At 41.4% G+C, this 13,609-nt stretch overlaps 1 protein-coding gene across 5 annotated transcripts in view; it reads right to left on the bottom strand.

Annotated features, from left to right (window-relative positions):
• The window catches only part of ARK2N (arkadia (RNF111) N-terminal like PKA signaling regulator 2N), an 81,609-nt gene that overhangs the window by 47,883 nt on the left and 20,117 nt on the right, over positions 1-13,609 (bottom strand). The gene's annotated exons all lie outside the window — the stretch shown is intronic.

Raw genomic sequence — 13,609 nt, 5'->3', positions numbered from 1 at the left:
TTCTTCCTATTTCCCATAAACCTTTTATCATGCTGAATATGAGTCTAGTGTTTAAACGTATGTTTTGTTTCATAAACAATAGCCACTAAATACAGATAAACTACTTTGTGAACCCAGAAAACCTAATACTCTCTATTTTAAGAATGACTTAAAGGGTTTAAAAGAAAACACCCTACATACGCATTATCCACCTCCTATGCTAACTCTAGAACCTAATATCTTTCCCCCACTGTGTGTGCTACAACTCCACTTACTCATAAGACAAACAGGACTTAATCTTTAACCACAAAAGTTATGACCAATACAGCACGAAGTTCATTAACTGGTAGTTTTTAAGAGAATGCTAACAATGTGTAAGGCAAGTAAGTATGTCACCCTGAACAACTGATGTTAAAGAAGTTAATTATCATAATGTCCCACAAGTCACAGACAGACACAAACATTAAGCTGCATGGTGTTAGTAAAGGTACAATAAGACATCTCCATTACATCATTCCATGGAGTTCCTTGCGAGTTCACTATGTGGTAGACAGCAACTGGAGGATAACTGAAAAATCCTTTCATTGATCTAATATGACAAGTCTTTTTGCTTACTATAAACATATAAACATAAACGCTCTACGTATCTGTTGTTTTCTCCCCCCTCAGGTCCTGTTCTTAGCTGCTGACAAGACGGGCATTCTGCAGCTTCCCTGGTAAAGAATCCACCTACCATTACAGGAGACACGAGCTCAACTCCCGATCCAGGAAGGTCCCACACGCCACGGAGTAACTAAGCCCTCGCACCACAACTGCTGAGCCTGGGCTCTAGAGCGCAGGAGCTGCAACTACTGAGCCCTCGCACCACAACTTCTGGAGACCACAGGCCCTGGAGCCCACGCTCTGCAACAAGAGAAGCCACCACGACAAGAAGCCTACGCACGGCAACTAGAGCAGCCCCAGCTCGCACAGCTAGAGAAAGCCCGCGCAGCAACGAAGACCCAGCTCAGCCACGGAAATAAGGAAAACAGGCATTCTGATGAAGTCCCTGACACACTCATGAAAATCATAACATTCATGGCCACTGGAAACACTTATAAATTAAAAATCCCATGGGACTTCCCTGGCAGTTCAGTGGGTTAAGACTCCACACATTTCCACTACAGAGGGCCTGGGTTCCATCCCTTACTGGGGAACCAAGATCCCACATGCCACAACCAAAAAAAAAGTATAAATGTATTTGTATCATTAATTTTTGAGCTAAAAGAAAAACAGCATAAACGTCATTGCAAACACCACTCCAAAAGGAATGTAACACCACTGAAAGCCAACAGAGGGAGTAAAAGTTAAATCAAGAAATGAAGCATGCTGACAGAAAAGAGAAAAAGAAAAGAAAAGAAAATATTTACAGATATGCAATATCCTCGGGTAGAGGAATAAAACAAGGTTTTCTAACTGAATAAACATTAGAGTTGACTCTTCTGCATAGAATGAAGTTATATACTCTAGAATAAGTCTTCTTAAATACCAGAAAAGACACTAAAATGAAAAATAAATCTGTCCAAATGATCTTTAAAACTCTTGCTTCAAGTAAATAAATTATGTGATAGCACAAATAAATATAGACTGTTTTTCCTTGTAAGAAAACATAACAATTATCAATGTCTTTCAATATGACACATCAACCTTTCAAATTCCTTCAATTTTAAGTATTGAGATTTACAGTGCCTTCTGTTTCCTAAAAAAGCAACCAGTATTGCAGGCAAAACCACTTAAATATGTCCATATTAATCACAAACACTGGCATCAACGATAAATAGGACATCATGGTATGACCATACAATGTGGCCATAAACAATAAAAAAATTCTCTATATACTAATATGGAGCATCTAATACATAACAGTAAATGAACAAAAAAGATACATTATACCATTAGTGTAAAATGAACGAAATTATATGAGTTTGTCTATACACGCACAAATCTCTGGAAGGATTGTAAAGAAGAGAGTAATACCAGCTGCGCTGGCAAGGACAGAGAGTGATGGAGACACAGGAGTCAAAGACTTTTTACTGTACAAGAATTTTGTACCTCTTGAATTCTGTATCACATACAACTCTACTCAAAACTCCATTCTAACATAAAAGTCTACTGAAAAGTCTACTGAAAAGTCTTCTGAAGGAAAAAAGGACTTATGTTTTTTCTGCTCAGGACACCAATTACTATTTAGGTCAAGTTTAGTCAGTTAATTCTATTAGAAGTTCTCCCCATGGCAAAAAGTGAAACAAAGTAGAAATAAAAACTCTAACAAAATTCTCTGCAATGGAATAAAGATGAAGTATCCAAAACACCAGGGGAAAAGATGTCATATGCACATATTAATCTTCCCAGATTATTTACTGCATATATGGTTTTCAATCAGGGGGAAAAATGTGGGATTTCCCTGGTAGAGGTAGTCAAATGTAGCTGGCATTAGAAATGATAAAATTATCAAATGGGAGCTGCATCTTTGAGATAAAAGACTCTCAACCCTCTAGTTTAATGTTCAGAGGGTTTTTCAGTAAATTTACATTCAAGTGTGAAATCCACAACAATTAGCATTTATCGTATTAGAATAGCATTCCCACCCCCCATGCTATTCGTCCCTCCAATCTAAAGGCAATCAATCCCTTTCTGTGTATATGTATATATGTATACACTGAATATGTTATTAAAACCTATCTCCTCTTATCTCTCTAGAACCTTACGTTATGATTATTCCTTGGCACTCATCAACCTCTCACACTCAACTAGACCATCTGTTCATTCATTCAGTCATTCACCAAAAAAACAATCTACTTCTGCCTATCACTTCAACCTCACATCTCCCATCTCCTCTTCCAGGGACTCTTCTCTTCTTTCACATCCAACTATTAACAGAGCTGTCCAAACTTCTTCCTCTATTTTCTTACCTCTCACATTCCCTCTCCAACCAAATCTCACCTGACATCTGCTTCTATCAAACCACTAACAGTTCTTCCCAAGAACATTAATGACCCCCATATCTCTGAATCCGACAGACAGATCTAACCTAATGTCTAAGCAGCATTCTACGCCTCACCACTCTCGTCTGAAACTGCCCTTCTTTGGCCTTCAGGCTTCCCTGTTATACTTCTGGCTGCTCTTTCTTGGCCTGCTTTGTACGATTAACTTCCTCTACCGAATCCCGCAGTCATTAGCCCAGGGCTAGGTCTTCTTCCTGCCATCAAAGTGAGCTACCCTCCACTCAGTTTCCACTACCATCCCTATACTCATAATTTTGTTTTTCCATCTTAGACTTTCTCTGAACTCTATTCCAGTCTTCTCAGGCATCCACTTGACATCATTTAGATTTACAAAGAGAATCAATTCACCGTAATCCATCTTTTTACTACCCTACTCTGCTCCTTCTCTAGCTTTCCCCAGCTCAGTCAACAGTATTACTACTGTCTCAGCTGCTCATGTCAAAAGCCTGAGGGTTATCTTCGACAGCGCCCTCTCCTTTACTCACTGCATCCCATCACTCACCAGCTTCTATCAACCCTACACCCTAGTTTACTAGTTTGTCCACTACTCCGTCTCCACTGTGAACCGCTCTAAACACAACTGCTACCATTTATTTTTCAGTGGGATGACTGACAATCAACTCTTGACTCTGTATTCAGTCTTGCTCCTACCCACCAACCTATTCTTCATACAGCAGGCAGAACAGTATCTATACAAGGCAAATCTGACATGCTTATATGGGAAAGTTTTAATTTTTTTTATATTTCACATACTTTCTATAAATATATTAAAAATATACTGTAAGGTTGGGGTGGCAAGATGGGGTGGGAAGGAGGGAGAGATGACCAAGAGGAGAGGGAAGTTAAAGGCAACTTGAGCTTTGCTGATGCTTTTCTCTCCCCCTTTAAAAGACTTGTATGCAATTTCAAAACCTAGCTGTCAATTTTGGACAATGAAAATGCAGCATTTTATTAGTCCTGTACTAATTAAGAAACTAAGATAACAGAAGATGAGGACAGGTGGAAAAGGTAAACCATGGAAAGGTCTGCTCTGAGGAGACAGTGAAATGATAAGCATCAGAGTGAACAAGGGGCTTCCCTGGTGGGCTAGTGGTTAGGAGTCCACCGGCCAATGCAAGGGACACAGGTTTGATCCCTGGTCCGCGAGGACCCCACACGCCGCAGAGCAACTAACCCCACGTGCCACAACTATGGGGTCAGTGCTCTGGAGCCCGAGAGGTGAGACTACTAAAGCCCACACAATCTAGGGCCCACGTTCCACAGCAAGAGGAGCCACCGCCAAAAGAAGCCTGCAAGCTGGAGTAGCCCCACTGCTCACAGCAACAAGAGAAAGCCCTCGCACAGCAACAAAGACCCATCACAGCCAGAAATAAACAGATCTTTAAAAAAAAAAAAAAAAAAAAACAAGTAAATGAGGCTACTAGGAAAATCTGGAGGGAGTCTGTATCATAACAGACCTCAAAAAGCATAATACAAGGTGAAAAAGAAAGCAGGTCTGGGGGTTTGTGAAAAATGGAAAAGGGTTTAACATATGCTACGGAAAATCTGACAAAATAAAAACTGCTAAGCACAATGATTTACATAGCGTGAAAGAGAGTTCACAATACTCATTTTCTAGAAACCATTAACACAAACAAGCTAAAATGTGACTGTTCCCTACTCAAAACCTCTGTCAAAAAGACAAAAAAAAACCTCTATTCATACCTCCAGTTTCATCTTGGGCCACTCACAGCCTCGGTCTCTTCAGCCTAGAAAGAACGTCACAGAACCAGCTTCTTTTAGATCACTGGCCTTTCCCACTCGTTCTGTGCCTTACCTCTTGCTGGGTACTCTTTTCACCTTATCAGAATAAATACTGCTTCCTTGGGGATAGCCATGGGCACCTTACAGACTAATAAGATCCCTGGTACATACACATATTATATACCTATCATTCTTCAGGACACTTTGCTTAACTGTAGTTAACTGTGTCACTGTTTAATGTCCATCCCCCATATATTAACGGCAAATTAAATAACCACCCCCACCAGCTGATTGTCCCTATGATTAATAGGCAAAAGAGAACACAAGGCAAAAATTATGATCAAAACAAAAGGTGTCATTCTAGTCTTGCATGGCTCAAAGACAAACATAATGGGACTTTGTGGAATTTTTCTTCTGACTGCAAATTTCTCTAGGAAGTCGAAAACAAGGTGGTTAGTAAGGATGAAACAAGGTGGTGGGGAGGCTGATCACAGGACTGGGGTGAAACAGCGGTGAGAGAGTCCAGAAACTAGGGGAGCACAGCATATGATCTCCAGACAATAAGGACCCACTGCACGGGCTGAAACCATGAATTTAAAGAACCACAAAAGTTCCAAGGTACACATGGATGTGTCTTCTCCTTTCAAGTTCAACTGTGTAAGTCTAAACGCAGAGGGAGAAGCTGGATTTAACCAGAATTGTACTTTCACAAGCAAGTAAAACAACTCAAGAAAAAACCAAGACTGTAAAACAAAAACAAAAGGCAAGAATGTGTATAATGTTATGATTTTACTGTTCTAACATTAAGAAGGTATAGGGCAGTGAAAATGCAGTGAACCTATAGAATGGACATCCCACTGGAGTAACGGTATACACTGAACTGGAAAGATGGAAGGTGTTAGTCCAAAAACACTGAATGAAATTGAGATTACAGAAGGGTCGTGAGATTAGAGAAGGAAATGGCAACCCACTCCAGCATTCTTGCCTAGAGAATCTCGTGGACAGAGGAGCCTGGTGGGCTGCTGTCCATAGGGTCGCACAGAGTCGGACACAACTGAAGCGACTTAGCATGCATGCATGCAACAAGACCTAAAACAGTGCTGAGATAGTGGCTCAGCTGGTAAAGAATCCACCTGCAATGCAGGAGACCTAGGTTCGATCCCTGGGTTGGGAGGATCCCCTGGAGAAGGGAAAGGCTACCCACTCCAGTATTCTGGCCTGGAGAATTCCATGGACTGCATAGTCCATGGGGTCGCAAAGAGTCAAACACGACTGAGCAACTTTAAGACAATGGCACAGCCCAAGAACATGACATAAACTGATTAGAACTAACTAGGTCCAAGACTTGGTGGCGCAGCTGTAAAGAATCTGTTTGCCAATGCAGGGGACACAAGAGAGGTGGGTTTGATCCCTGAGTCAGGAAGATTTCCTGGAGTAGGAAATGGTAACCCACTCCAGTATTTCTGCCTGGAAAATTCCACAGACAGAGGAGTCTGGCAGGCTACAGTTCATGGGGTTGCAAAGAGTAGGACACGACCAGGCACACACACATGGCTGCAGCCTGCCCAGGCTCCTCTGTCCATGGGGATTTCCCAGGCAGAAATACTGGAGTGGGTTGCCATTTCCTTCTCCAAGGGATCTTCATGACCCAGGGATCGAACCCACAACTCCTGCATTGGCGGGTGGACTCTTTACCACTAAGTCACCAGGAAAGCTGAACCCTCAGTATACACTCACTGTAACACATCAGCACGACAAATGACACACCCACAGGCGCCATGACAGTTCCAAGGCTTACCACAGAAGGTCAAAAAGTAGGCAGTGCCCAATTCCTGCAAATGCCCACCCCTTCCCCAAAATGGCTACAATACTCTTCCCACTCATTAGCCTATGAAATTACCCACCCCTATAAAAACTTACAACCCCATACCCTGGTGCCTGCCTCTCTTGCCTTCTGAGATGGCCCACACTCATAAATCTTCTCTTTACTATGGCTCACTCTTGAATTCTTTCCCGCATCAAAGCCAAGAACCCACACTTGGCGGCCAACCCAGGGACTCACATGAGACCTGGGACGTAACCGTCCTCTCACACCTCACTATCCTGCAACAGTGCTACTCAAAGTGCTATCCCTGAATGACTGTCTGCAATGAGGGAACTGTAGAAATTACGAATAACTGACCAGAGACTTATAGCAATTTGATATTGTCATGACAGACAGACAGCATTTTAATTTTCTAGTATCTGATTTTGAATATTTTACCCCCAAAATCCACCAGCGATGGAATGGGAATAAAAATACAACAGTTCAAGAAACAGGTTATACAGTATGACTACGGATAACTATGGATAAGTGGCTGAATTAGGGTAGAAAACAAACATTATGGGAACTGAGTGGGTAGTGTCAGAACAGTCATCCATGCGTATACTGAAGTGGCCAAGAATTAAGACAAAAGTAATAATAGACAAAATGACATTAATCAAGGAACAAAAATCATTTCAATATAAAGGGGTCAGTGGCTAAAAGAACACCGCAGTATAGGGATAAATCAAAGAGAAAATCCATTTGAAAAGTGGCAGAGAGGAACAGTAGATCATTTACCCTCCTTCTCCAGACCAGAGGATAAGGGCTGAAGGAGAAAAAACACAGCCACCCCGTACAAGGTGAAGCAGTGCCTTCCCCTCCAGGGAAAGCCAGATTTCTACTAGTATCAGAAGGTAGAGGGCCCTCACTCCTAGAGCCAGAGTTCCACAAGAGAAGCCACGGTTTCTATCATGAACAGTATGAAAAGGCAAAAAGACATGACACTGGAAGAAGAGCCCCCCAGGTCACTAGGTATCCAATATGCTACTGGAGAAGAGCAGAGAAATAGCTCCAGAAAGAATGAAGAGGCTGAGCCAAAGCAGAAACTATGGCCACTTGTAAGTAAAGTCCGATGCTGTAAAGAATAACACTGCATAGGAGGAACCTGAAATGTCAGGTCCATTAGTTAGGTTAGGCTAACTGAAATTCGCTCAGTCCTGTCCAACTCATTGCAACCCCATGGACTATATACAGTTTATGAATTCTCCAAGCCAGAATACTGGAGTGGGTAGCCCTTCCCTTCTCCAGGGGATATTTCCAACCCAGGGACTGACCCCAGGTCTCCCACATTGCTGGAGGATTCTTTACCAGCTGAGCCACAAGCCGCAAGTTAGGTCCATGAATCAAGATAAATTGGAACTGGTCAAACAGGAGATGGCAAGAGTGAACATTGACATTTTAGGAATCAGTGAAATGGACAGGAATGGGCAAATTTAATTTAGAAGACCATTATATCTATTACTGTAGGCAAGAAACCCTTAGAAGAAATGGAGTAGCTCTCAGTCAACAAAACAGTCCAAAATGCAGTACTTGGCTGCAATATCAAAAATGACAGAATGATCTTGGTTCATTTCCAAGGCAAAGCATTCAACATCACAGTAATCCAACTCTATGTCCCAACCACTGATGCCAGAGAAGATGAAATTAACGGTTCCATGAAGTCCTACAAGTCCTTCTAGAACTAACACCAAAGAGATGTCCTTTTCATCACAGTGGATGGGAATGCAAAAGTAGGAAGTAAAGAGATACCTGGAGTAACAGGTAAGTTTCGCCTTGGAGTACAAAATGAAGCAAGGCAAAGGCTAACAGAATTTTGCCAAGAGAACGCACTGGTCATAGCAAACATGCTCTTCCAACAACACAAGAAACGACTCTACAAACGGACATCACCAGATGGTCAATACTGAGATCAGATGATTATATTCTTTGCAGCCAAAGATGGAAAAGCTTTATACAGTCAGCAAAAGTAAGACCTGGAGCTGACTGTGGCTCAGATCATGAACTCCTTATCACAAAATTCAGATTTAAATTGAATAAAGCAGGGAAAACCACCAGGCTATTCAGGTATGACCTAAATCAAATCATTTATGATTATACAGTGCAAGTGACAAACAGACTCAAAGGACTATATCTGATGGAGTACCTGAAGAACTATGGACAGAGAGGTTCATAACACTGTACAGGAGGGAGTGACCAAAACCATCCCCAAGAAGAAAAGAAATGCAAAAAAGGCAAAGTGGCTGATGAGGAGGACTTACAAGGAGGAGGAGAAAAGAAGAGAAGTGAAAGGCAAAGGAGAAAGGGAAAGATATACCCAGGCTGAACACAGTCTAAAGAAGAGCAAGGAGAGATAAGAAAGCCTTCTTAAGTGAACAATGGAAAATTAGTAGAATGGGAAAGAAGAGATCTCTTCAAGAAAATTAGAGATACCAAGGGAACATTTGAGGCAAAGATGGGCACAAAAAAGGACAGGAACAGTAAGGACCTAACAGAAGCAGAAAAGATTAAGAAGAGGTGGCAAGAAGAACTACAAAAAAGGTCTTAATGACCCAGATAACCACGATGCTGTGGTCACTCACCTAGGGCCAGATATCATGGAGTGTCAAGTCAACTGGGCCTTAGGAAGCATTATTACAAATAAACCTAGTGGAGGTGATGGAATTCCACTTCAGCTATTTCAAATACTAAAAGATGATGCTGTGAAAGTGCTGCACTGAATACGCCACTGAATTTGGAAAACTCAGCAGTGGCCACAGGACTGGAAAAGGTTAGTTTTCATTCCAATCCCAAAAAAGGGTAATATCAAAGAATGTTCAAACTACTGCACAATTGCACTCATTCACATGCTAGCAAGGTAATGCTCAAAACCCTTCAAGCTAAGCTTCAGCAGTATATGAATCAAGAACTTCCAAACAGTCAAACTGGATTTTAAAAAGGCAGAGGAACCAGAGATCAAATTATCAACATCAGCTGAATCATAAAAAACCAAGGAAATTCCAGAAAAACATCTACTTCTGCTTCACTGACTGCACTAAAGCCTTTGACTGTGTAGATCACAACAAACTGTGTAAAATTCTTTCAAGAGATGGGAATATCAGATCACCTTATCTGCCTCCTGAGAAACATGTACACAAGTCAGGAAGAAACAGTTAGAACTGGACATTAGGACGGACTGGTTCAAAATTGGGAAATGAGTGCATCAAGGCTGTATATTGTCACCCTCCTTATTTAACGTCTATGCCAAGTACATCATGTGAAATACCAGGCTGAATGAAACATAACCTGGAATCAAGACTGCCAGGAGAAATATCAATAACCTCAGACACTAGATGATACCATTTTAATGGCAGAAAGTGAAGAGAAACTAAAGAAACTCTCGATGAACATCGGTCAGAGGAGAATGAAAAAGCTGGCTGAAAATTCAACATTCAAAACACTAAGGTCATGGCATCTGGTCCCATCACTTCATGACAAATAGATGGGGAAAAACTGGAAAAAGTAGCAGATTTTATTTTCTTGGGTTCCAAAATCACTGGAAATGGTGACTACAGCCACGAAAAAGACACTTGCTCCTTACAAGAAAAGCTATGACGAATCTAGACACAATATTAAAAAGCAGAGATATCACTCTGGCAACAAAGGTACATATAGTCAAAGCTATGGTTTTTCCAGTAGTCATGTATGGATGTGAGAGTTGGACCATAAAGATGGCTGAGCACTGAAGAATTGATCCTTTCATACCATGGCGCAGAAGACTCTTGAGAGTCCCTTGGACTGCAAGATCAAACCAATCAATCCTAAAGGAAATCAGTCCTAAATATTCCTTGGAAGCACTGATGCTGAAGCTGAAACTCCAATGCTTTGACCACCTGATGTGAAGAGCCAACTTGTTGGAAGAGACTCTGATATTGGGAAAGACCTGAGGCCAGGAGGAGAAGAGGCGATAGAGGATGAGATGAGCAGATGACTCATCTCTGACTCAATGGACATGAGTCTCAGCAAACTTCAGGAGTTAATGAAGCCTGGTATGCTACAGTCCATGGGTTAGCAAAGAGTTGGACATGACTGATTGAACTGAAACAAACAAAAAAAATGAAACAAGCAAACAAACCCTACACTATAATCGCATGTTTATAAAGTGCAAAACTGGACAAACTGAAAAGACACATCATACATGGATAAATAGATGTGCAGTTGTTGCTGTTTAGTCACTCGGTCATGTCCGACTTTTGTACAACTCTATGGACTGTAGCCTGCCAGGCACCTCTGATCATGGGATTTTCCAGGCAGGAATAGTGGAGGGGATAGACATTTCCTTCTCCAGGGGATCTTCCCAAGCCAGGGATAGAACCTGCATCCTGCACTGGCAGACTGATTCTTTACCACTAAGCTACCAGGGAAGCACCTAGTTGTGTTTCAAGAAGCAAGGAAATGGTTACCAAAATGTCAAGTCCAAAAAAAAAAAAAGAAAAAAGTCAAGTCAGTTGTTACTTCTGAGTGAGACAGATGTAATGGATTATGAGTACACAGGGTTCCTAAGTATCAACAGGGCAAGACCTCTGGCTGTGGGCAAGCAAAAATGAAAGTTGCTGAGTCATCTTCAACTCTTTGCGACCCCCATGGACTATACATGGAGAATTTTCCAGGCCAGAATACTGGAGTGGGTAGCCTTTCCCTTCTCCAGGGGATCTTCCCGGCCCAGGAACTGAACAGGGTCTCCTGCATGGAGACCAACTGAGCTATAAGGGAAGCCCATGGGCAAGTGAGGGGGCGGTCAGCAAATCTTCTCCACAAAATGAAACTATAAGGCAAGACAAAATTGACAGAAGCAGCCAATTTCAGTGCTCTGGAAATCAGTCAAAAGCATACACAAACACAAGTGCTGATGCTTGAAGACCTGCAAAATTCTGATTAAGAATAGTGAAAATCTGTGTTGCCTGAGGCTGCTCCTGTTCTCCCCCTACCTCTATCTAGCTCAGTAGGTTCTGCCTTACAGATAGGGGGCATGCCCTTAGGACCTGCCAGTTTGCACTAACAAAGGGGCCTCATTCAGTTTGGAGTGGATGCCGGGGCACTGTAGGTGCAACTGCGATCTCAGCAGCAAGAAATCAGGGCAGTCATAGGTTCTACTAACCTAGGGATGTAGTCACAAATGAGGTTCAGCATATTCTTGGCTGAGGCTGTGTAGTAATGCAGAGGAGATGCCAAAGGGTCCAACAGAAAGTAAAACCTCAACAGACTTGAAAATGGGCTGAACTTTAAAATGGGTTCCCCCATCCACATACAGGTCCATCAACAAAGAACAAAAATCCTTCCTGCAATGAGATGTTTGAGCACAACTTTTTGTCCAAGCACTGACTGGCCAATAAGCTACACTAGAAAGGATACGAGCAACCAGGCTTAAAATTTTAAACAGGAAGAAAAGAAAAAGCAGAGACGAAAGACACATTTCACAAATTTACCCAGTTAGCTAAAGGAAGAAAAAGCGATGTTTTCAAAGGGAAAAATGATCAGAATCCAAAGTTGCTAAAATATTATCTAAAACGTCCAGTTTTCAACAAAAAATTAAAAGACTTCCAAAGAAGCAGGAAATGTGCTCCATTCACAGGAGACAAAAAGTCACTAGAGGGAATTCCCTGGTGGTCCAGTGGTCGGGACTTGGCACTTTTACTGCCAGGGGCTCAGGCTGGATCCCTGGCTGGGCAACTGAGATCCCGCACGCCACAAGGTGTGGCCAAAAAAAAAAAAAAAAGGCACTAGAAAAATGAGTTTCCTCAGATGTTGGGCTTAGCAGACAAAGACTTCAAAAGAGTTATTTGAAATATGTTCAAAGAACTGAAGAAAAATATGCTTTAAAAATTACAGGAAAGTGGGCTTCCCTGGTGGTTCAGTGGTTAAGAATTCGCCTGCCAATGCAGGAGACACGGGTTCAAACCCTGGTCTGGAAAAACCCCAAGTTTCAAGGCAACTAAGCCCACGTGCCACAACTACTGAAGCCCACGCACCCAGAGCCCATGCTCCATAACAACAGAAGTCGCTGCAACGAGCCAAGCACTGCAACCACGAACAGCCCCCAAAGAGAGAGCTGCAACTCGAGAAAGCCTGCTCACAGCGACGAAGGCCCAGCAAAGCCACAGACAATTTTTTAAATTACAGGAACATGTGGTAACAATGATTCCACAAGTAAAGAACCTCAATTAAAAGATACAAATCAATAAAAGAAGAACTAAATGGACATTCTGCCCATCTGAAAGGAAAAATTCACAACAGCCAATTCAAGATGGAAGAAAAAGAATAAGGGAACATAATAAGAGCTCAATAGAAAGTATACAATCTGAAGAATTAAAAAATTAAAGAACAATGAAAAAAGCCTTAGAAATTTATGGGACAACATCAAGAATACCAACTTGTGTGCATAAGAAAATCTTTTTAAAAATACAAGATTGTACAAATGACTGATTATAACACTGTATTGCTAGGCTTATAATACACACAGATGTTATATGTATAAAAATAATAGCATAAAAGGAGGGAAAAGACAGAGCTCTCCCATACTGGAGAACTGTTTCTGTATTTTCTTGGATATAAGTATTAATCTGAAGTAGAAGAATGTGGTAAATGAAGATAAAGATGCAATTCCCAGCATAGCCACTAGGAAAATAACTCCAAAACTATAGTTGAAAAACAACCCCTACCTCCAAAAAAAGCAGTAAAAGTAAATACAGAAGATCAACAACACACAAAAAAAGCCATTAAAACATAAATAACAAAATGGTAACAGTAAGTCTAACCATATTAATAGTTACATTAAATATAAATGCCCTGAACACTCCAATCAACAAGCTGAGTTTGTCAGACTGGATAAAAAAGATCTAACTGTATGTAGTTTTCAAGAGACATATCTTGGATTAAAAAAAATAATACACTAATTTTAAAAAAAGAGTGGAAAAAGATACACTAGCAAGGAGAAAACAGGAAA

The sequence above is a fragment of the Budorcas taxicolor genome, chromosome 22 (genome assembly GCF_023091745.1).
Source record: "Budorcas taxicolor isolate Tak-1 chromosome 22, Takin1.1, whole genome shotgun sequence".
Taxonomy (NCBI): domain Eukaryota; kingdom Metazoa; phylum Chordata; class Mammalia; order Artiodactyla; family Bovidae; genus Budorcas; species Budorcas taxicolor.
This window is presented reverse-complemented; position numbering and strand designations above follow the sequence as displayed.